The following is a 21312-nucleotide window of genomic DNA, read 5'->3' as shown; positions in this document are numbered from 1 at the left end:
ATTGCTTATTTTTTCACGGTCAGCACTAAAAGCTTTATCCAGACTACAATTATTCCATCATTGACTTAGAGCACAGGCAGGTTTGGAGGATCATCAGAAAATAAAGGAATGTCTCTTCAGCAGTATCTCTCAACTGCTGTGCATTAAAAAAAATATATATATATATGTATATACACACACACACACAGATGTCAGAGTTCTCAGAAGATAATGGAAGGAATTCTGAGCATTCAAGATGACTGCAATTTAAAATCCTTCAGTTAAACTACAGATATTTTGCCAAAGTTTCTTTTAAAAAGTGAAGGGCTCATTCCACCACAATGCAACTCTTTCCAACCCACGTACTTGAAGAAGAAACAATGCCTGTTCTCTAAAAATGTTTTAGAAATGCTTTTATCAAAAAGATTAGGAGACAGGGGCTAATCTTTTTAAATCACTTTTTTTCTCTTCTTCCAGCTCCTTTACCTTTCCCCTACCATTTTAGCAGAGAAAAAGAAGAAATACCACTTAAACACAAAGTTCAGCTCATGCTTTTTCATTCCATCAAAAATAGATTCAGAAAATAAAGCAAAATACTTTATTCTAGGGAAAAAAAAGTCAAGATTTTTGAAAAAAAAATTTTAAAGCCTTCAATAAACTTCCCTTACTGAGTTTTAACCTGGTGCTCTCTCCAATTAGGAATACAAATTTAAAGTCTTTCTAACAAAGGCATAACAAACCTATACGAAGCTCGTTTATTGTTACTTGCTAGCACAAAAATTTCTTCTTTCCAGCTAAAACACCAACCTGCAGCCTCAGGAAGAGCTAGATCAGAGGTCAGAATCCCTAATCCCAAAGCCTCCTTTAATTTTACAATCAACAAATCCATCCCTGGTGAATATTCCAGAGATTACTTTCAAAGCAGCAGAATGAGATTCCCTGCCTAACTGGAGGACAAGCAGAAAAAAAAAAAAATTGCACAAGGTTTGCTGGTAGCCCAAATGTGCTGTTCTCCCCCTCCAAGCAGGGCACACCCCTCCATCCTCAGCCCTGCCCAGCACCTTCTGCAACACAGCTGAGCCTGCTGGGGGAAGAGGGGTTTATACTGGAGAGGGGCCTTGGGCTGGGCTTGTTGTCATGGGGTGGGACGTGTTGTCATGGGGTGGGACCTGTTCCTGGAATCCTAGAATCACAGTCATAGAATGGTTTGGGTTGGAAGGGACCTTAAGGATCACCTAGTTTGGGTTGGAAGGAACCTTAAGGACCACATAGTTCCAACCCTCTGCCATGGGCAGGGACACCTTGCACTGGACCAGATTGCTCCAAGCCCAGTCCAGCCTGTCCTTGAACACTGCCAGGAATGGGGAATCCACAGCTTCATTGGGCAGCCTGTGCCAGGGCCTGACCACCCTCACAACAAAGAATTTCTTCCCAGTGCCTAATCTAAATATCTTCTCTTTTAGTTTAAAACCATTCCCCCTTGTCCTGGCACCACCTGCCTGTGTAAAAAGTCCCTCACCCACTGTTTTATAAGCTCCCTTCAAGTACTGGAAGGCTGCAATGAGTTCTTCCTGAAGCTGTTTTCAAGACTCAACAACCCCATCTCTCTTGCCTGTCTCCACAGGAGAGCTGCTCCATCCCTCTGATCACATTTGTGGCCCCTTTGGACCCTCTTCAGCAGGTCCAAGACTTTCTGATGTTGCAGGGCCCAGACTGGATGCTGTGCTCCGGGTGGGGCCTCACAAGGGCACAGCAGAGCTGGGGAATCCCCTCCCTTGGCCCTCTGATCACACTGCTTTGGACACAGCCCAGGATTTGGCTGTTCTTCTGTGCTCTGTGCATGTCCAGCCTTTCATCCACTAGAGACCCCAAGTCCTTCTCCACAGGGCTGCTCTCAGTGACATCTTCTCCCAGTCCATACCCACGTCTGGGATTGCCCAGTGACCAGCACCTGCCACTTGGACTTCCTGAAGTTTGTGAGTTTCCCATGGGCCTGCTTCTCCAGTTCCCTCTGGGTGATCTCCCATCCTTCAGGAGTGTCACCTGCCCCACTCAGCTTGGTGTCACCTGTAAATTTGCTGAGGGCATCCTCAGTCCCACAGTCTGTGGGAGATGGAGATTGATGCTACTGATGGAAATAATAAAGAGTGCCAGTGCCAAGACAGAGCTCTGAGAGACAGTGCTTGTCACTGGCCTCCACCTGGACACAGAGCCATTGACTGCAGCTCTCTGGCTGCAGCAATCCAGCCAGTTCCCTATCCCAAACAGTCCACCTTTCAAATCCGTGTGTCTCCCACCTGGGCATAAGGATGTCATGTGTTGGAGGCCTATTGTGATAACATAGGGCTAACACACACACACACACACACACACAGAGTGGCCGCCAAGCTGTAACAGATGGCATCAGGGGCACTGCTTTCCTGGCTCCAGAGCAGTGCTGTTTTGCAGGATTTGGGTTCTTTAAATGATCTTTAAGCATCCAGAGTGACGGCATCTACTGGGTCTCTGGAGGGGCACAGCCAGGCTGAATGCAACAGAATCCCACAGTGCTCCACACAAGTACTTGGCACCACGTGCTGCCTCCAAGTTAGTGGGTGCCTGGGTTGATTCCTTAGCCAGAATATTTGTCTCAGCAGCCTTCAAGAAATAGAGGACTCCAAGCCAACTCCTACAACAATTAAAGTCTCCAGCACTATGCCCGGTAGAATCCACACTGAAACTTCTGCCAAGACTCATCCAAGTGCTGGCCTAGGAAAGCAAGAGAGAAATTCCCTTAGACAGTTTGCAAAAGCTCGGTTTTAGTTCATGAGTGCTGCAGATTTATCAGAAGAGATGGGAAGTGTTGAGCATACCTTGACTGGCTGTCTCCATGCTGAGTTCCATCACATGCTGAGTTTAAACTGGGTTGGCCACAAGCCTTTTGGATGCGAGCACGGAAACCACTCCATGACAGTGTAAGCCCAACCAGGGCTTTGGTAGGTTCTGTGTGGTACTTTGGGACTTTCCACCCAGAGGAAATCATTAAAAACTGTGCTTATCTGCATATGTGCTAAAACCTGATAAACAGAGCACCTCCATGATGCAATAGCTGGAGTAATAATTTCATATTTCCAATAACAGGGTTCTTTCTTCTCTGTCCCCAGAAGCAATGATTGGATAGAGAGGTTGAAGGACCAAGAGATCCCCTTCAGCTCCTTTTCCTTGAGGCTGTCTTATATACCCCTGAGGGAACAGACCCTAGATTAAATCTTTTTCATGTCCTAGCACATGGCAACTCAGAAACCAGTAGGGTTTCCAGGCAACTGCTGCATTCTCTTGAGAAAGAGCATCTCCAGCCTGCTTTGCCCCTAGAAATACTTCACTCAAACCATGCATGAATGGCAGAGATGTATCTGGATGTTCATAGAATAAATGACACAAACTTCTGTCATAGCTTAAAGTTTGTTTTCATTATGGTGGGGTGAAATGAAGAGCTTTATTTACCTGCAAAAGCAGATATCTATTATCTATCCATATATATATATAGATCCTTCCCCTGAGTGGTGGAAAAAGTCACTTTGCTCCATAACTCCGTGGTAAGCATTGTGTCCCTCTGAAAACCATGCCCAGACTAAGTCAATTAGAGCCAAGTATTTCCCTTCTATGCAAATCAGGCTCTAATGAAGCCAAGAACAGCTCAGTGCAGTGTTTCCAAAGACTGAGACCAAGGATGCCTGTTGGCACTTGCCCTCTGTGTGATCTCAGAGCTATGAGGATGCCATGGGAGCCACGTGGAGTGAGACAGCAGGGTGCAGGCAGGGGAGATGGGGTTAGGGCAGGCAGAGAACCCCAGTGGGTGAGCACACAGCCTGGTCTCCAGCTGCCAACTGCAACACCTTTGCAAGAAGCTCTCTGAATCCTGAGCTGGTCCCATTTTGTGGGCACAAGGTCTTTGAAATATCTCAGGCACCATCTGCCAAGGCACAGCAGACATATTTTACAACCAGATGCAAATACACCAAAAATACACCACTACACACAGACACAGATTTCCTGGAGGGTGGTGGGGAAAGGAGCCCTAGCTCCCCCCACATTTGCATTGCTTGATGTGGTACCTGTGTGCCACCACTGCACCCACACATCCTTTGCCAATTCGCCCAGCCCTGACTGCACACACGTGATGGCTTTTGCAGAAGGAGGTCAGAGGGTTCATTTGGGGATATCCGAACTATTTCAAACACATTTCTAACTTAGTCCCATTCCTTTATGCTACAGTGGCATGGGAAATGCTGCCCCTTTCCCCATGCAGCACAGCAGATGCAGAGTCAGGAGTTTGAACACAGCTTCAAGCCATTGCTGTAGATGCATCAGCTTTCCTGGCTTCCCTCGAGTCTCTACCTCGTCGTGCCTCACACAGCCCCCACTCACAGCAGAAGGCTGGATAAACATCTCAGACAGTCTGGAAAGGCTGGGTATTCCTCCCCTTTCTGCATGACCGCCATGGACTTGTCTTCCAGGGTTTCACAGCTCTCCCTGGGCTCGACTGTTCGTTTCATTGCTCCATGCTTGGCCTCTCCTCCGTCCTCCCCACGACTCCTCGCAGTCGGGGGTCACTGAAGCTCGAGCTGCCGAGCCTCCCCAAGACCCCATCCCTCATTCCCAACCCATGAGTCACTTCCTCTCCTCAAACCTCACCTTTCAACTTCCATTTTTCATTTACTTATGATTTTCTCTCCATCTCCATAGGGGTTTTTGCTCTACAGCATTCAGTTGCAGCCCTGTTGGTGCAGGCAGGAGTGCTACCAGTGGTTTCAGCAGCAAATGGAGAGGGGTGAGGACACCACATAAACACACAGGATTAAATCTTCCCTCCATGCAACACAGTGCCAGCCCCTGTGGGGATGACCTGACTTGCATCTGCTGAAAATCTAAGCTGTGTTGCTATGATCATTTGGGATTTCTTTTCTCTCAAGAAAATAACGTAATCTCTCAAGAAAACAAATCCATCTGAAAAATAGAAAAAAAATCACTTTTTTTTTCACATTATTTGAAACTGGCACCTTTTTATGATATTTCATTGGTATTTTGTGTTGAAATTATTGTTATTTTTGGAAACCATCAGAAATACAGCTTTTGGTAGGAAAATGTAATATCTGGCCAATAAAAGAATTATTATCAAGATTTCAAGCAGCACACTGAAAAATCACCTCTAATTTAAAAAGAAGTATTAAAATATAATTAGTGATAATTTAGTTTCATATACTTTCATTTTAAAAGAGCTTTTAAAAATCCCCTTTTGTCTATGAAGCATCACAAACTTTAATCTCATCGTAAAACCATGCAGGCTGAGGTTTGGGTGTTTTGCCATCCTCAACCCATGGCAAGCAGTAGAAAAGGGACTTCTTAACAGAAGGGTTTGTCTGGGACTTCTGGCTCAATGGTCTCTGATGGGCACATCCTTTATGGCTCTGTCTCAAATAAAGCACTGACTCTTCTGTGGTTGAGTAATCCTTATTCTTTTACTGCATCAGCTATCAATAGGAAAGTCCTCTGTGGAAGTGGATGTTCAACCAAAATGGCCAGGCCTGGGATTTTAGGATATACAGTAAGCGGTACCTATGGTCAGAGCAAGGGAAATTCAATAGCCACTTTGGTCCCTTTCAAAATGTCACTCCTACTTTCAGCATCCTCCTCCTGAGCTCTTCTCCCCTTGCACCCTCACTAATGCTCAGTGGCAGTCAGTGCCATTTCCTCGAGGACTTGGGGACACAAAACACTGGGCAGAGATGCCTCTGGGAACTCATGAAACAGGGGTAGTAAATCCACAACCACCCCAGGAGAGAAGAGAATCCTTCTTAATTTATGCCACCTTCTGACAGCAAGCTCAGAACCTCCAAGGGCTCAGGTCTGAACCTGCCCAAAGTCACCAGTCCTTGCCCTTGACTAAAAAATCCCAGGCTGTGTTAGGGTGTGGGCTTGCCTCTCTGGTTTACTGCTGCTCATGTAAATCCCAGTTTTCTCCTCCTGCTTGTTACACAGAACCCAAATGCACTTTCCCAGCATATTCCCTAATGCAAAGTCCAACACTTTGCCAGGGTTTGCTCACTCTGGCCGTGCTTGAGCTCTCCCTTGTCACTGCTGGAATAGTGACAGATGAAAACCAGGGAGGGAAGAGTGAACCCTGCCAGGGACAGGGGACTGCCCTCCATGGGTGGTGCCCTCAATTCCTGGTGACCATCAGCCTGTGGCAAGGGGGGAATGTGGGTGTGCAGGGAACAAGGGACAGAACAGGGCTCGAGAGGGTGCTCTGGTGCCTGCACTCACTTCAGGGAAGCCTGGTGGTGCTAGAGGATCTTCCACATCCCCAGATCAGCAGGCCAGAGATGAATTACTGGGGACAGCTGAGACAGGAGGCAAATGGCATCACACTGAAGCCGAACAAGGCCTGTGACTGTGCGCTGTGGGATCCTAAATATTTGGAGAGCAAAGGTCAGGAGAACAGGACACTTCTCAGAGATGATTTTCTTCGCACCCCAGGCAGGGACATGGAACTGCTATGCCTGGAATGACCCTGGGCGTTAGCCAGAGCCAGCGCCCTCACGGGTCACCCCGAGGTTCTGTGGTACCCGCAGGCAGGTCTGTGCTCTCCGGGCTTTGGCTGCCACCAGGGCCCAGCATGATGCCCTCGCTGAGCCTGGTCAGTGTCTATGACAGACCTGCTGTGGTGCAGGCCAAAGGCAGGAGAAAGGAGCCCCCTGGCCAAGCCACATCCTCGGTGGGGCGTGGTAGGAGCTGCTGATCCTCCTTGCCATGAAGGAGGATCATGTCCCCCGTGCCTGCTGGCCAGGCCCCTGGCTGTTTCCAAAATAAACACTTGGGCATGACAACGCTGACATTTGCTATCCACAAACAGGCGCTGGGAGAAGGAGGCAGGCGCGTTCCTCTTTGCAGGCTGGTCACGAGGCAGAAGACAACCTGCTCAGTGCAGGGAGTTTGGGATCATGTGCCACACACCATCCATCCCTCCCCCGGAAAGAGCATCCCCCCACCACAGAGTCAGAGCTTTTCTTGATGTCCCACACCTGGCTGGTGGCTGTAGATAGGGTGTAGGCAGGATTAGCGAGCTGGGATTTCACCTGCTGGCTCTTTTCATGCTGGAAGAGATTAAAAAGGCATCTGGAGAGAGGTTAGAAGGGTGGAGAAGCTGAGCAAAGGATCCTGCCCTAGATGCGGACATAGAGGATCCCAAGGGTCACCACAGCTCAACCCACCCACAGGAACAAGCATCTGTCAGACCCCTGATGGAGAAGGGTCCATTGGGACACTCACATGTGACAGGGAGAGGTTTCAATGAGGACACCCACCTCAGGGTGCCCTCTGATGCTTCAACCTTTCTCACCTGTCTCAATTCCTATTCCCATTTGGGAGTCAGGTGAGATCTGCCTACAGAGTGCTGGCATCCCTGGGATTTCCCCTGGAGGGAGGGCTGAGGACAGAGGGCAGTCCCTGGGAATGTGGTGCCAGTCAGTTTTATTCTGGGAGAGATGCCAAAGCTGAGCACAGCTGCCGAAACAGGGGCTTTCCTCACGAGCAGGCTGCTCTCCCGCTGCCCCTGCCCTTGGCTGAACGCTGTGGGGAAAGTGGGGAGAGATTGTACATCCCTGGGCCTCACCCCAAACACCCCTGCAGGGGGAGAGGCATCAACATCCCCCCCAACCGCAATCCCAAACTCTCACGCTGGAGCTGTGTGAGCATTGCTGTCACGCTCACTAATTACCCAGATAATTCAGCTCAGTGAGAAATGAAGGGATTTATTTTTCTATTGCTTCAGCCACGTTAAGGCATCTGGAAACAACTCCCACATCTTCAAGCTGAAGTGAATATTGAAGGACAAGCTGAAGCAACAAAAGGTCAGGCTGGTAAATCGCCTGTCTATAATTAACACTCCCAGCCCATTACGAAAATGGTCAGGAATCACAAGGCTGAGCAGGGAAACTGAGGCACGGAGCAGCAAAGCAGCATCCCCCAGGAGCAGATCATAGTTCTGCCTCATCCCCAGCACCATCCTGAGCTGCCCCTTGGAGGAAAGGCTGGATGGAATCCTTGCTGAGCCAGACCCAGGTCCTGTCTCTCGGGGAGCAGCAGGCAAAGCAGTTTTGGGGGGTACTGAGGGCACACAGCCCTCAGGGCCTGCGCTGGCCGTGTGGGTGAATTCCTTCAAGCTGCTGGGTGCTCCTCGCAGCTGCAGAACAAATTCAATAACAATACTCTGAGCAATGCCTTTTTAATAGGCACGAGGTGAAAAGAACCCGACGAGTCAATATTTGCGGATGAAAACAAAATAAGCCGAGCTGTTAGCACAGAGGAATGCGAGGGAGGCCGGAGGCTGCCGGGGTAATTATTATTTCATCTGCCAGACAGCCGCGGTCCTGCCCGCTGCCTCCTTCCCCCGCTGCCCACGCTGGCTGTGCCGGAGGGAGGGCAGGGGAGGTGCGGATGGGGCAGAAAAAAGCGAATTTGGCTGCGGCAGCAGCGGCGTGCGGCTGGGCCTGGCTGAGCGCTGCGCCCGCCGGAGGGTGAGCGCTGCCCCGGCCCGAGTATTTAATGTCAGCGCCTGGAATGTGCTTAACACAACATTTTACAAGGGAACATTAGTCAAGCATCTGCACTGACAGAGCGGGTCAGCGATAAGGAGCCAGTGCATGGGAGCTGCAGGGAGACAGCTCTTGTTTCAGGCTGAGAGGGCAAGGCTTGCGGAGCTGGTGCCAGGGCAGGCTGAGGGTCACAATGAGCTGGGCAGCCCTGCTGTCGGTCTGGCTGTCCTGACAAGCATCACACAGGAGTGAAAGTGCCACAGTGACACTGTCCCGCTTCCCGCACTCCCCCAGCTATTGCCTGTGGTCTCTGAGAGCTCTCCTCCAAACCTCCTGCAAGGTGAGATTTGGGGAAACTTGTCCAAAAGCCATTATCCACCTCATGTCCTTGTTTGCAGGAGTTTGCTGGTGTTTGGCTGTCGGGGTGGGAGCTTTCTCACAACACATCTCTCTCCCTTGCCACAGGGTCCCTTGAGAGAGCATCTTCCCCCTGAGCCAGCACTGTGAGGCCATGGCAAGAAGCATCCATCCCTAATCAGCAGGAGCAAGATGTGCCTGGAAATCACCCAGAAATCAGGTCAGTGAAACATTAGTCAGCTTTGCCTGTGACCTGAAAACAGCACTTCCCTCTGTCTATTCCTGGAGCTATCCCTGTTCATTAGCCTTCTTGGCCCCTAGGCTTAAAAAAATCGCCCAGTGTCATGACTCTTTAATAAGATGTCATCTTCAGCCATGACAAACACGAGCACTCAATAAATAATAGCCCTGCCATGTAATGTCATGCCTCTACCATCTGTTGTAGCAATGACTGTGCCTCGCTCACCTGCCACCCTCTCCCGGCTGCTCTGTGTGAGCAGCGCAAGAGCCAGGCCAGGGCTTGGCCATCCAGCCCCTCTGACAGCTGCCAGGCTTAGCTCTGGGGTGGGCAGGGCAGCCAGCACTTCTCTGGGGTGGGGAACATGCTGGGACACAGGTGGAGATGTGTGATCCAGGACAGAAGAGGGGGATCATGGCCCTCGGCACCTGTCTGCTATGGAAGATGCAAAGGGGCTTCCTCGCTTTCCTCCCTCTCTTCTCCTTATTCTCATCTTTTTTCTCATTTCATTATTCTCTTTCTTCTTAATATCTTTTTCCTTCTGTTTTCCTTTCCCTTCCCCTTTCCCCTTTCCTTTTCTATTTCCTTTAATCTCTGCACACTCCTGCATCTCTGTGCTGGTTTCCTGCTGGCCTGTTTGAGCACAATCTCCCTGCTTTTGCTGCAAACTCACTTCCACAAAGCTCTCCAAGCATTGCCTAAGGGACAGAGCAAAGCTGAAGGCATTTGGAAACTCATTACAGCAGTTTTGGAACAGTTCCCCTTGTCATCCCCATCCTCGAGCACTAGTGACCCTTTGTGCCTCAATTTACCCATCTGCAGGTCTGGGATTAATGACCCAGAGCAAACCTGTTGCCATGGGGCAGGTTTTTCACACTGGTTGGCTGTGGACACTTAATTTAACTCTGCTCCCCACCAAAACACCTCCTCTCTGAGCCACGAAGAGGAGACTGCACTACAGAGCAGCTGTTGCTCCTCACTGCTGAAGCAGCTCCTGTTTCCCTTCTCCACACCCTGTGCCCATTCCTGCCCCTTGGTACAGCCCCTTCCCAGGGCTGGAGGGACACAGGCATCAGAGCCAGGAGGTAATTGTTAGTAGCCATTTAAAAATAATTTAAAGCAATTTAAAAAATGGTACTGATTAATGAGAGCTGATTCTGAGAGGGATTCAAGTGTGCAGTGCCCTCGGTCTGCAGTGAAGGAGGAGGACAGTGCCTTTCAAGATGCCTTTTTTGCCCCCTCCCTTTCCTGTGAAACTTGGGTTACACTGAGTGCCTAAAGGATCGCAGGACGTGGCAGTGCTGTTTGCCATGAAAACTAATAGGGCCATGCCTGCTTTCATCAGGAGTGTAACCAGAGCCACGGATGATGTTTTAAAAGGCACAGCAGCTTCAAGTGCAAGCAGGGATTTATTAATGAAATCGAAACCACGCTCGAGGCTTTGCGAGTCTTATTTTAAGAGTCTGAAGGAGAAAGGAGTGGGCAGCCTGGCTGGGTGGGCAGGGAGGCAAGGTGGCCACAGCTCTGACACTGAGCAGTGGTGACAAGCAGCGGTGACCAGGGCTCACAACACTGCTGGGCTGCTGTTCTTGCTCTGCCACAGGTTATGTGCCCAGCCCTGCTCGTGTCACTCAGCCCCACTGTGCTTCAGCTCTCAGCCTGCACAGGGGGATGTGAATCACTCTCCTACAACAGCTTTAGAGGGAGATTATGCTTCTGTATAAATAAGGATCCTGCTCCAAGGATGCTTCCTGTCTCTGCTTGGTTTTGGGGCCCCTAAAGGACCTAAGGCAGTAGCCAAGGGTTCCCACAGGATCCTACAGGTTCAGAGAGCAGCTCTGGGACCTTTTTCCATTCTGGCACTTCTGTGTGACAGCACAGCCATGCATGTGGGGACAGGGTGAGACAGGTTAAAAATGTCCCAGGAGGTGGTTAGACCAAGCAAACAGATGCCCGGACTCTGAGGGTCTCTGGTTCTGCTACAGACACAAAGTCCATTCATGCTTGAGGTCCCTGGTTTCTGCTGCTTTGAAACAGAGTCAGAGCAGTGACCACTGCTGAAGGTTGAATTCCCAGTTTTGGCCAGTTCTCTGTGTTCCTATGCTATTCAACAGACTCAAATATAATTCCTGTGTGCTGGTGGATGTGTTACCAGTCCTGAGTCAGGCTGCAGGAGGCAGCAAACACAGTATGCTCCTTCTGCTTCAGGAGAGAGCTCAGTATGACCTACAAGTGTATCTGAAAGCTGAATTTGGTGCTAGAGGAAAAGGAGACTTCTCCTGAGAGCATGTCTTGTTTTAACCCCAACAGACAGCCAAGTACCATGGAGATTGTTGCTCAGTGTACCATGGAGATTGTTGCTCAGTCCCCCTCACCCCAGTGGGGTAGGGAAGAGAATTAGGAAAAAAGTAAAACCCATGGGCTGAGAACAGTTTAATAATTTAAATTAGTTACTGTATAATATTAAATAATTCATAATAGCAAGGGAGATAACAAAAAGAGAGAAGACTAAAACCCAAGAAAAACAAGTGATGCATGACACAATTGCTCATCATCCCATCCCCAAGCAGTAAAAAGTGGCTCCTGGCCAACTCCCCCCTGTTTATATACGAAGTATGATGATCTATGGTATGGATTATCCCTTTGGTCACTTTGGGTCAGCTGTCCTGGCCGTGCTCCCTCACAGCTTCTCGTGCACCTCCACGCTGGCAGAGCATGGGAAACTGAAAAGTCCTTGACTTAGGGTAAGCACTACTTAGCAACAGCTAAAACAGAAGTGTGTTATCAACATTATTCTCATACTAAATCCAAAACACAGCACTGTACCAGCTACTAGGAACAAAATTAACTCTGTCCCAGCTGACACCAGGACAGAGCATGATATGGGTTAGGGTCTGTTTCTCCATCCCAAGGACAGTGTGACTGGTTAGCAAGTGGGAATTGTGCAGAATAGATATTCCTGTATCTATTTTTCTCTTTTTAAAAGAGGGGAAACCCTGTAAAGTAAGCATTTCTGTTTGGAAAAAGCCTGTTGGAAAGGCTTTCTTAGCCTCAGATGCCCTTGCCATCTGCATATATAAGAAACCCTTCATAAGGTTCTCATTTCCTCTTTACCTTTTTTATATAGCCCATAATAAGATCCCTAATTTTAATGGACTGTATGGATCTCACTAGCAGGGAATGGCTCTAGCAGAGAGGCTTTAACCCTCTGTTTCAGCAGGATCAGCAGTGGAGCTTTTGGTAGGATTTCAGCAGTGGAGGTGTTGGTAGGATTTCTGCAGCCACCTTGACCAAACCTCCCTTCCTGCCAGGAAATGCTCAGATGGACATGACCCATGCAGTGTTTGTGGAAACTTGTCCCTCTCCTTGAAATGCTTATGAAGCCGTACAAGGAAAATTAGCAGTACTTTGCCAAGCTGGAAGATGTGGAGAAAGATGTTCAGTCAGAGAAGAAGGAGACAGCAGACCCACCATCCTCCTGGAATCAAAAGGTACAGCAAGGGAAATTCTACCTAAATATTCAGAAAATAATTCCTTGTGAGACTAGTGACAAGAGAGTTAGAAAAGCACATGGAAGGGTGACTTCTCTGGGCTGATCCTTTAGGGAAAAAAAGACCCTAAAGGTATGACCCCAGGGGAGTGCAAATGGTCACAACATAGCATCACACCAGATCTGGATCTGTTTTAAAACCCTCTTCATGGCTTGTGTGAGATGCAGGGCAGAGTGTAACCAAAAGCCAAAAATATGTTTTGGCTTGGTATCCCTTGCTCAGGGCATTGCTCCACTTGGGTGTCAGGAGCCTGGCTGGGATCTCGTCTGGGAAAAGCAGCACATGGATTTGGTGGAGCTGTGACTGCAGATGGGTGAGGGCAGTGCCAGGCAGAAGGATTCACAGAGCACATGTCAGCAGATCTGGGCTGGTTCCTGGGTTTCTGACAGCTCCTTTCTCCCAGAGTTCCTGGACAGGAGACAAAACGTGATTTCTTGCTCCCTCCACTCAAAGACGGCTGTGAAAGTCTGATTTATGCTGAACACTCTGGAAAAGAAGAAAGCTTGGCTGTGGAACCAAGTTCAGCTCCCAGCCAGGGGAACCTTGTATGGGATCAGCAAGTTTTAACCATGCAAATCAAATTTGAGTCCAAACAGAGCCCTGTTTCATGACTTCTGCCTCTCCCTTTCTCACTGCACAGGGTCAGGCTACCTTTTCCCTCAACAAGCCCTCACATCCATCCTTAGGATCTGGGACAGGCTGGGATGTTGTAGACGACTTTTTTTTAGCTTGTTGTCTTTTCTTTTCTATTTTTTCTCTTTTTTTAAAAATTTTTTTTCTTCTCTCCTGCAAGGCACAGCCAAACATGTCACAGCTCTGTCTTTCACTGAGATGATTCCCAGCTGCCAAAATGTACTGGAAGAGGTCCACCTGCCTGTGAGCCTGTCACCAAAAGCTGTGTCTGAGCATGGCCTCATGCTGCGTGACCCCAGGCAGTCTGGAGGAGTTCTCAGGGCGCTGGGGAGAAGGAATTCCTTAGCTCAGTTGTCAGCCATGAAGGTGAACAGGTGACCTTTATTGTCCATGCCTTTGTTTCCCAGATGGATGCAGCAGGCCAAAGGCCACCCCATGTCCCTTTTCTCCAGACCCACCAGCTCCTGGATGATTCTGAAAGTGGGTTATGGGAGAGATGTTTGGATGCTGCTCGGGATGTCTGCAGTCACAGTAACAGTAAATCCTGACCCGGTTACACAGGTGAGAGCCATTCAAAGGCAGCACTGATGCACCATGGAGAGGTGAGACCCCCATCCAGGCCATTCCCAGTGCGAACTGGCAGAATCCAAGGTGCTCAGAAGGCCCACAAACCTCTGTCTAAGATAGGAAATTTATGGCCAACAATCTGGTTCACAAGGGAGGTACAACAGGCCCTGAATGGGTCCTGATGAACCCGGACATCTCCCTGGTGTACACACAGACATGGAAGGACAGGCAACAAATACATGTTGCAGAAGGAAAAGCTTGGACTAGATATTGGGGAAAAATTTACCCTGAAGATAGTTCAACACAGAGGACGAGCGATCTGGGGGAATATCCATCCTTGGGGACATTCAGAACTTCACTGGACAAAGCCCTGGGCAATCTGATCTAAGCTGACTTTGCTTTGGGGCTGTTGGACCAAAGATCTTCTGAGGTTCCCAATAACTTGAATTATCCTGTGACCTACATCCAAAGCACTACCCAAGATTTTCTTGCATCATCTAGAGTTCAATGAGCCCATCTGGTTTTCTGCTTCTAAATCAGCAGGATCCTAATTCTCCCTTATGGTTTAATCCCTTCATTCATTTGGCATGATCCTGTAGTGTGTGGCTGGAGGAAAAGGAAACAGCGTAGCAGAGAAAAGAGAGAAATGCAACAAGTGCCCCTGAGATTAGTATATTACTCCTCTTCTTTCCTGTTTGCCTTCCTGCTGTTCTGCTTCCATGAAAATTTGTGGGATTTCATCCAAAGCTCTAGAATCTCCCCTCCAGCAGTGTCTAGGGATGGATGCTTAGAAAGAAAATAAAGGAAACAGTGAGCACAGAATGGTTCTCTCCCTGCTGCTCTCTGCCAACCTCTGGCAGCTGAAGCCTGAAGGACATCTGAAGTTAAAGGCCACATCCACACTTGAGCACTTGGTAGTTACCACCTGAGGACCTGCCAGCAGAGTGAGAGCCATGAGAGAGTGAGTTATACAGGATAACCCAGGGAAAAGTGTTTTGTCTTCTTCATGTGAAACAGGCTGTCCAATTCTCTCACTGGACACCTCCCTGTGCCCTCTCACCTCATCAATGCTGCCCTGGCAAAGTTCATCTGAGCTGTGGATATCTGGGGAGCTGGATGGTGTGTCCAAGTATCCTGTGTTTCCTCAGAGGTGTGAGTGAGCTGAAGCACAGCTTCATGGAGGAAAACAATCTACACACATACTCACTGCTTTTATCCACCAGTGCAGCATGTGGTGGTGGTAGGAATTCCCTCTCCATGGCATTTTGGGGTACTCAAAGTTCATACAGCTGCAAGGGGAGAGAGAGGGGATGCCTCGCCTTCCCCCATGCTGACACACAGGGCTGGCTTCGAAAAGATGTCAGTGGAGTTTGGAAAAGAAGCAGAAATATGTATTTCCCTAATAAGCTGAAAACTTCAATAAATGTTTTCCCTCAGTAGGATGTAGCTGAGGAATCTGGGGACCATTGCTGGAGCCAGCCTCTCTGAGAGGAGAAAGTGAAAAGCCAGTCCAAGTGCAACAAATGCCTGGACAATAAAAGGATCTGAAGGGGTTCAAGGGTAGGAGGGATTTTTTGTCTCTCTGTTGTTGTTTCTTGATTAATATTTACATGTCAGAACCAGCACAGCACACCTCCAGATCACACATGAGATCTTTTTCTCCTTACTTGGGCAACAGAACGTATGGGCAGGACAATTGTGCAAACAAAGATGTGTGCCAAGCCCACCGCACCAAAGGGAAGAAATAAAAATACCAGTTATTTAAAACACGTGTATTAACAGAGGGGTTGACCTCTCCCCTGCCTTTGTGCTCTGCTGACATCGAGGAGGGAGATGAAAAACCTCGCTGGAGCATCAGACTGGCCCCAGCCTCTGGGGATGGAGGGGCTTTGCTGCCCATGGGCTCTGTGGGGCACCTGCTCCATCTCTGACTGTCACCCCTGGTGGCACATGCAGCTCTCCACCCCAGCTCCTGGGGAGCAGAGCACAGCTGCAGGAGAAGCTGGTAGAAATCCCCACCCTTCCCTAGCAGGCAGAAGTACAGCTTTGGTTCAAACAGAGGGGGAAGGCAAGTGGCTTCAGTGTTGTGATACCTGTGGGATGCTTCTCACGTGGCTGAGCCTCATCTGCATGTTGTTGCAGCATCTCCTGGGTACAGGGACAATGACAGCCACAAAAGGTCAGGATTCAGACAAATCAACTTCACATCAGCAAGGCTGTGGCTCTTTCTCCTTCTCCTGCCGCTCTCTGCATCCTTCTTCCCTGCCTCCCCTCCTCAAATGCATCCAAAAGGTTACAGCCCAAATGTTCCAAATTTAGGGATGAGCAGTGTTCCCAGCATTTTTGCTTTGTAAGGGGGATAGAGTGATACAGAATAGCAAGGGGATGCTGTCACCCAGCCCCTTCCCACTGCTTGGCTTTGCACCAGGTCTCCAAATCCTGAAGAGAAGTGCCAGGTCCTGCCTGGGGGTCCTCCACTCTGTGAGCAATTACAGTGACCTGATCTGGGTGCTCCAGCACCACCACGAAGGGGTGCAGTGCCCTCGGGGGGGAAATGGGAGTCAGAAGGTCAGAATGTCTTAACAGCTTGTTTGAAAGCAGAGTCAAGTCCTTCAAACGAAAGCTCTTGGGAGAGAGGAGATGTTCTGCCCATCCTTCCCTCAAGTGTCAGGCACATTTCAGCAGTTTAGGAATGACACTGTCCTCCCACCACCAAACTGAGCTTCACAGCCCTGGCCACGACATCAGCCCTGGACCTGGTTCTGGCAGAGCTGAGCATCTGTGCTTGATTCAGACAGGGGCAGCCAGGATCAGGCCTCAGGTGTGTGTTCCCAGAGGCACTTTCAGCTGCCATTTCTTGGTTCAGCCTTCCCAGGTTTAAGCTATGTGTTTTTCCCTATGCAGACCAAAGAAAGGGTTAAACCGAGCTTACCTTTTCACGATCAGGACAAGACAGTCACTGGGCTGGAAAGGGAGCAAGATCCAGCCGCCTTCTCTCCCCTTTCCATCCCATTTCTCTTTCCACCCTGCACATCCCACTGGTTGCTCAGTGATGAGCTGTGAGAGGGGACAACATCCTTTTGTCCTGCCCATCCTTCCCAGGTCCTGACACCTGCCAAGGGCAGGAGGGAAAAACTGAACACAGGGGATTTTCACCCACCCTTCCGAAAGGCACCTAGGGCTGAGGCCACTGGCTTCCAGTGAGATTCCAGGTCTGCGTTTCCCCTGTATCCAGCTCCTGTTTAAAGTCGAGGGGGAATTGTCCCCAGAGGTGTGCAAAGTTGCTGGGTTTTTTTCTTCCAGTCCTGAGAACAAAAGGAGCATCCCGAGACGGAGCCTCGAGCCTGCTAAGGCAGTCAAACCCCAACTGGCAATCATGTTTTATCCACGGGATGAGTTTTGGGATAGGCTCAGCAGAAACACCCAAAGCTACACAAGGGCCGCTGTTGTGGCTGGGCTCTCGGGAGAGCGGCTGGAAGGGATGAGACGGGAGAATGGATTCGCCAGCTCTGCCTTCTCTCAGGACACCGGCCAGCCCGCCCCGCGCCGGTTCCTGCCTCTGCCCCCGGGTTCTTCCTAACGAGGTTTCCAGCCCGGCTGAAGCCCCGCGTTGCTTTCAGGACCGCAGCAATCCTGGGCTGAGCGGGGCTGCGGAGGGAGCTGGGGATAGCCGTTCCCATCCCCCGATTTCTCTCCTCCACGGTATTAGGGAGGGTTCGGGTTACACCAAACTAACAGGAAAGAGGGGCAAAACCGAGGAGGGGGTGCAGAAAATATCGTCACTGACTCGTGGAAAGACGGGCGAGGGGGTTGTAAACCCTGTGCCGATGATACCTCAGAAAGGGGCAGCTTGGGGTTGCTTTCGGCGGTGGTCCCTGCGTCCTGTGCAGGAGTTTGTGATGGAAAGTCTGCAAAAGCCATTAGGACTTTTGTGCTGGGGCACTAGAAAAGCAACGCAGACACCACTCACTTTTCTAAATAAACATTAGTCTTAAAAAGTTTGCACTGCTGACCCCCGCAGCTCTGATTACTTGTAATTCTCTGAACCATATTTTAAGGCTTGTAACTAATTTTTTTTTCGGGGAGGGGGCGGGTTTCGTTCGTTCCTTCCTGCAGCCGTGCCACAGATGTCCCGTGTGCTCCGGGGCCGGGGGGGTCTCTGCCCACCCCCCAAAGCAGGTCCTTATTCCACAGCCCTGCAGCCCCTCCGCATATTCAACTCTCCCCACGTTCACCCGAAGAAGCTTTTTCTTTTTTTTTTTTCTTTTTTTTTTTCTTTTACTGGCTGGGAGGACATTGGCGATCCCGGTGCAGAGATGCTGTTCCCCTCTCAGTGCAGAAGCGGGGCGAGCTGCAGCCCCATCCCCACCGGGCTGTGCCCTGAAACAGCCCCGGGAGCCCTCCCCGACCCCCCCAAAGAGCCGCATCCTCGCAGCACGGCGGAGGCAGCTGCACCGAGGTATCATCAGCATAATTGGAAGGGTCACATGTTAAACCCTCGCTGTTGTTCGCGGTAATGTAGCTGTGTCCCCCGGTTGCACATTTACCGATTTCTCGCAAACCAACCATTGTCACAAGGTTCATTCCAGGAGGAGTGATCCAATGGGTTGCCACGGCAACTATAATGACATTAAAATAGAGGCGGCAGCCGCCGCCCCCCCGCCCCCCTCCCCTCTTCTCCCTCCTTTAAAAACCGGCAGCAACCCGGCAAAATTCCGCACCTTCCCGTCGGGGCAGCCCGGGAAATAACCACGGGCACCCAGCGGAAAACAAACTGTGTGTGGCGGGAGGTTGGTTTGTATCAAACCTTCCCAGAGAAGGCGGCCGAGGGGAGCCCCGACATGCGGCGGAGCCCTCGCGGCCGCGGGAGGCGAAAATGACCAAAGTGCGCAATTTCCAGGCGGGAACGGCGAGCGGAGCCCGGGGCTGGGAAGCGGGACCGAGCCGGGATCCATCCCTGCCCCGAGCACGGGGAGGGAGCGGGGGAAAGGGCACAAACCCAAGGGTTTAAAGGCCCGCCGAGGCACCTGCGGCTTGGGCGGTGGGAGCCGCTCCCTCGGCCCGGCCCCGCGCTGGAAATCCGCTTTGCGCCTCTTGGTTTTCCGGGAAGCGTTCGTTTCCGATTAATTTGCTTTTATTATTTCTTATCGGTTCTGCTACGGTGCTTTCTCGTATTTTTTATTCTTCCCCACGAATTTTGAGGCCAGAAAAGATGTTTTTTAAAAAGGAGCCCTGTTTCCGATTATCACAAGACGCCCTTCCCTCGCGATGAATATTTCTCTGCTCTCTGTTCCAGGCACGTAAATAAGTGCGACCAAGGAATATTGTGCAAAAGCAGAAGGAAAATTCTGGGAATATCGATTACAACATCATCTGGATCTGGCGGGAGGCTCCAATATGTTTAATTTGCGTATTAGACAGTGTACTGCCCGTTTTTCGTCGTTGACAGCTGATAGCAGCGTCTGAAATCGAGCCTTGCAGGATTTCAGTGACGCTTTCCAGAATATTTTTCCCGATCTCTCAGTGAGGTCGGGAAACGAATAAATTCTATCAATTTCTCGCCTTTTTTTCCCCGTGTGAGCCCGTGGGCGAGAGTTTGCCGAGCAAGGACAGAGTTGAAAGACCTGACAGCTCCACTCAGAGCCGTGGTTTCGTTACCTCCACCAAAATGTGCCCAACACCTGCCTGCGGCTGGGCTAAATCCCCACTCCGGGAAGAAAGGGAAACGTGTCCACTATTGGCAGCGCAGAAAAAATAAAAAATAAAAAAGGGATGGGGGCGGAGGGGGGAGAATTCCGCGCAGCCCGAAGCGGCCCGCCCGCAGCCGGTTCGCACGCGGTTTGCGGCGGCGGAGCCGCTTCCCCCGGCCGGCCCCGACACGGCAGCGACACCCGCACCACGCCGAGTGTCCGCCCAGAGACAGGGCCACTCTGGGGGATGCTCCGAACGCCCCCCTCGGAGCGTGTGGGTGGGGAAGGGCCCGCGGCTGCAGGTCCGAGGGCACGGCCCTCCTGGGGCTGCCCGGCCCTCCGGAGCTGCCTCCCTCCCCCGCGCCACCTCTGCGGCTGCCACCCACATCTCAGCAGAGATGGCGAGGGTGGGATGCGGGGACCACCCCGCAGCTTGGACAGAGTTTCCCACCTCTGGCTGCAGCTGGAAAACGCGCTCGGGCTGGGCTTTGGGCCGGCCGGGGCGGGCGGTGGTGGCAGTCGCCGTTCCCGGGGGGACACGGGGGTGCGGTCGCCCCACAGGAGCTGGGGTGGGGAGAAGCAGCCGAGATGGTGAGAAAGGACCGGCCGGAGCCGCGGGAGAGACGGAGAGGAGGCCGCGGGCTGGTGTCCCCTACCCAGGGCCAAGAGGGGTCCCTGTCCCCCGACACGTGTCCGGCTCCGTGGGTGTGGGACCCTCCGCCGTGCGGCTGGAGGGGAGCCCCGGGAGAGCAGAGGTTGCTGGGGACACAGCCTGGGCTCGGCTCGCTCCCGCTCCAGGGAGGCCAGAAATGTTCTTTTTGGCGATCTTCTGAGCTGAAGAGCCGTCAAAAACGTCCCTCTGAAGTGACCCTCTTGGGTCACTTATTGAAAGACACGCACAGAGGAGGAGCATGCCTGAGGAGAGATGGCAGCCTCATGGGACAGGGGAGAAAACGAAATTCAAACCGAGTGAATTCAAAGAGACAGAAAGGTGGGAAACCGAAATTATCCTCCTTGTGAAACGTGTCGGGCTTCTAGGGAGCAACTGCAGAAGGGAGGCCTTTCCACTAGGGTGGATAAATTTACTCATGTCCCACATGACCGAGGGTGGGGGACCCGGGGCGGGAGGGGGGAAGAGAAAGGTCATGGGATTGGGATTTGGGTTGTAAATCACAGAGGAGACGTGGATTTCAGTGCCGCGTTAGGTGGCAGCGGCCTCTGGTTTTGCAAGAGAAGTAATTAAATAGGAGAGAGAGGGGGGAAAAAAAGTGGGGGGGAAGAAGAGAAAAGAGCATTTTAGAAATAACACGGGTGAACTCTCAGGCGGTTAGGGGTGGGAAGGTGCGCTGGTGGAGCGCCTCTGTGAAACTCTCCCGCCATGGGAAGGGATTGCCCCCACATGTCCCAGGGCCGGCCGGGGGTGCTCGGCTCTGCATCCTGCCCGGCCCCGGCTCCCTCGGCCGAGCCCTGCGCGCTCCTTTTGTTGCTTTATTTTGTGGCCACGTTTCTCTCCTGGAAAGAGGAGATCGCAGGGGCGCTGCAGGCCGAAGGGAAGGGGTGGGCACTGCCCCACCAGCTGGGTCCCATTTCGCTCCCCTCGCCCCTACGCGCCCCACCGGGACCTGCCGCGGTCCGAGGCGAGGGCGTTTGTCTGGCTGAACCCTGAAATTTTTCGGCGCCAGGCGCAGAGGGGGAAGTTTTTCCTTTTTTATTTGGTTTGTTTC

At 51.1% G+C, this 21312-nt stretch overlaps 3 long non-coding RNA genes across 13 annotated transcripts in view; 2 read left to right on the top strand and 1 right to left on the bottom strand.

Moving 5' to 3' along the window:
- Positions 1–1034, bottom strand: part of LOC135305301 (uncharacterized) — a 219057-nt gene extending 218023 nt beyond the window's left edge. For all 5 annotated transcript variants that reach the window (XR_010366520.1, XR_010366519.1, XR_010366518.1 and 2 more), the window contains exon 1: positions 787–1034. This is a non-coding gene — a long non-coding RNA (uncharacterized LOC135305301). The remainder of the gene's footprint in view (positions 1–786) is intronic.
- Positions 1035–1179: 145 nt separating this feature from the next.
- LOC135305300 (uncharacterized) lies at positions 1180–6511 on the top strand. 3 transcript variants are annotated; one of them, XR_010366515.1, is made up of 3 exons: positions 1180–2933; positions 3100–4430; positions 4705–6511. It is a non-coding gene; the product is annotated as an uncharacterized LOC135305300 (long non-coding RNA). The 3 variants fall into 3 exon arrangements; XR_010366513.1 differs by having other exon boundaries at positions 1180–2954; positions 3123–4430; XR_010366514.1 differs by having other exon boundaries at positions 1180–2954.
- Positions 6512–7902: 1391 nt separating this feature from the next.
- On the top strand, positions 7903–17193 carry LOC135305298 (uncharacterized). Of its 5 annotated transcripts, XR_010366512.1 has the most exons (5): positions 7903–8352; positions 8847–8892; positions 9018–9129; positions 12459–12638; positions 13492–17193. It is a non-coding gene; the product is annotated as an uncharacterized LOC135305298 (long non-coding RNA). The 5 variants fall into 5 exon arrangements; XR_010366511.1 differs by lacking the exon at positions 8847–8892 and having other exon boundaries at positions 7906–8352; XR_010366508.1 differs by lacking the exon at positions 7903–8352 and having other exon boundaries at positions 8518–8892.
- The last annotated feature ends 4119 nt before the right edge of the window (positions 17194–21312 follow it).

Source organism: Passer domesticus, chromosome 7 (genome assembly GCF_036417665.1).
Source record: "Passer domesticus isolate bPasDom1 chromosome 7, bPasDom1.hap1, whole genome shotgun sequence".
NCBI classification, from domain to species: Eukaryota; Metazoa; Chordata; class Aves; order Passeriformes; family Passeridae; genus Passer; species Passer domesticus.
This window is presented reverse-complemented; position numbering and strand designations above follow the sequence as displayed.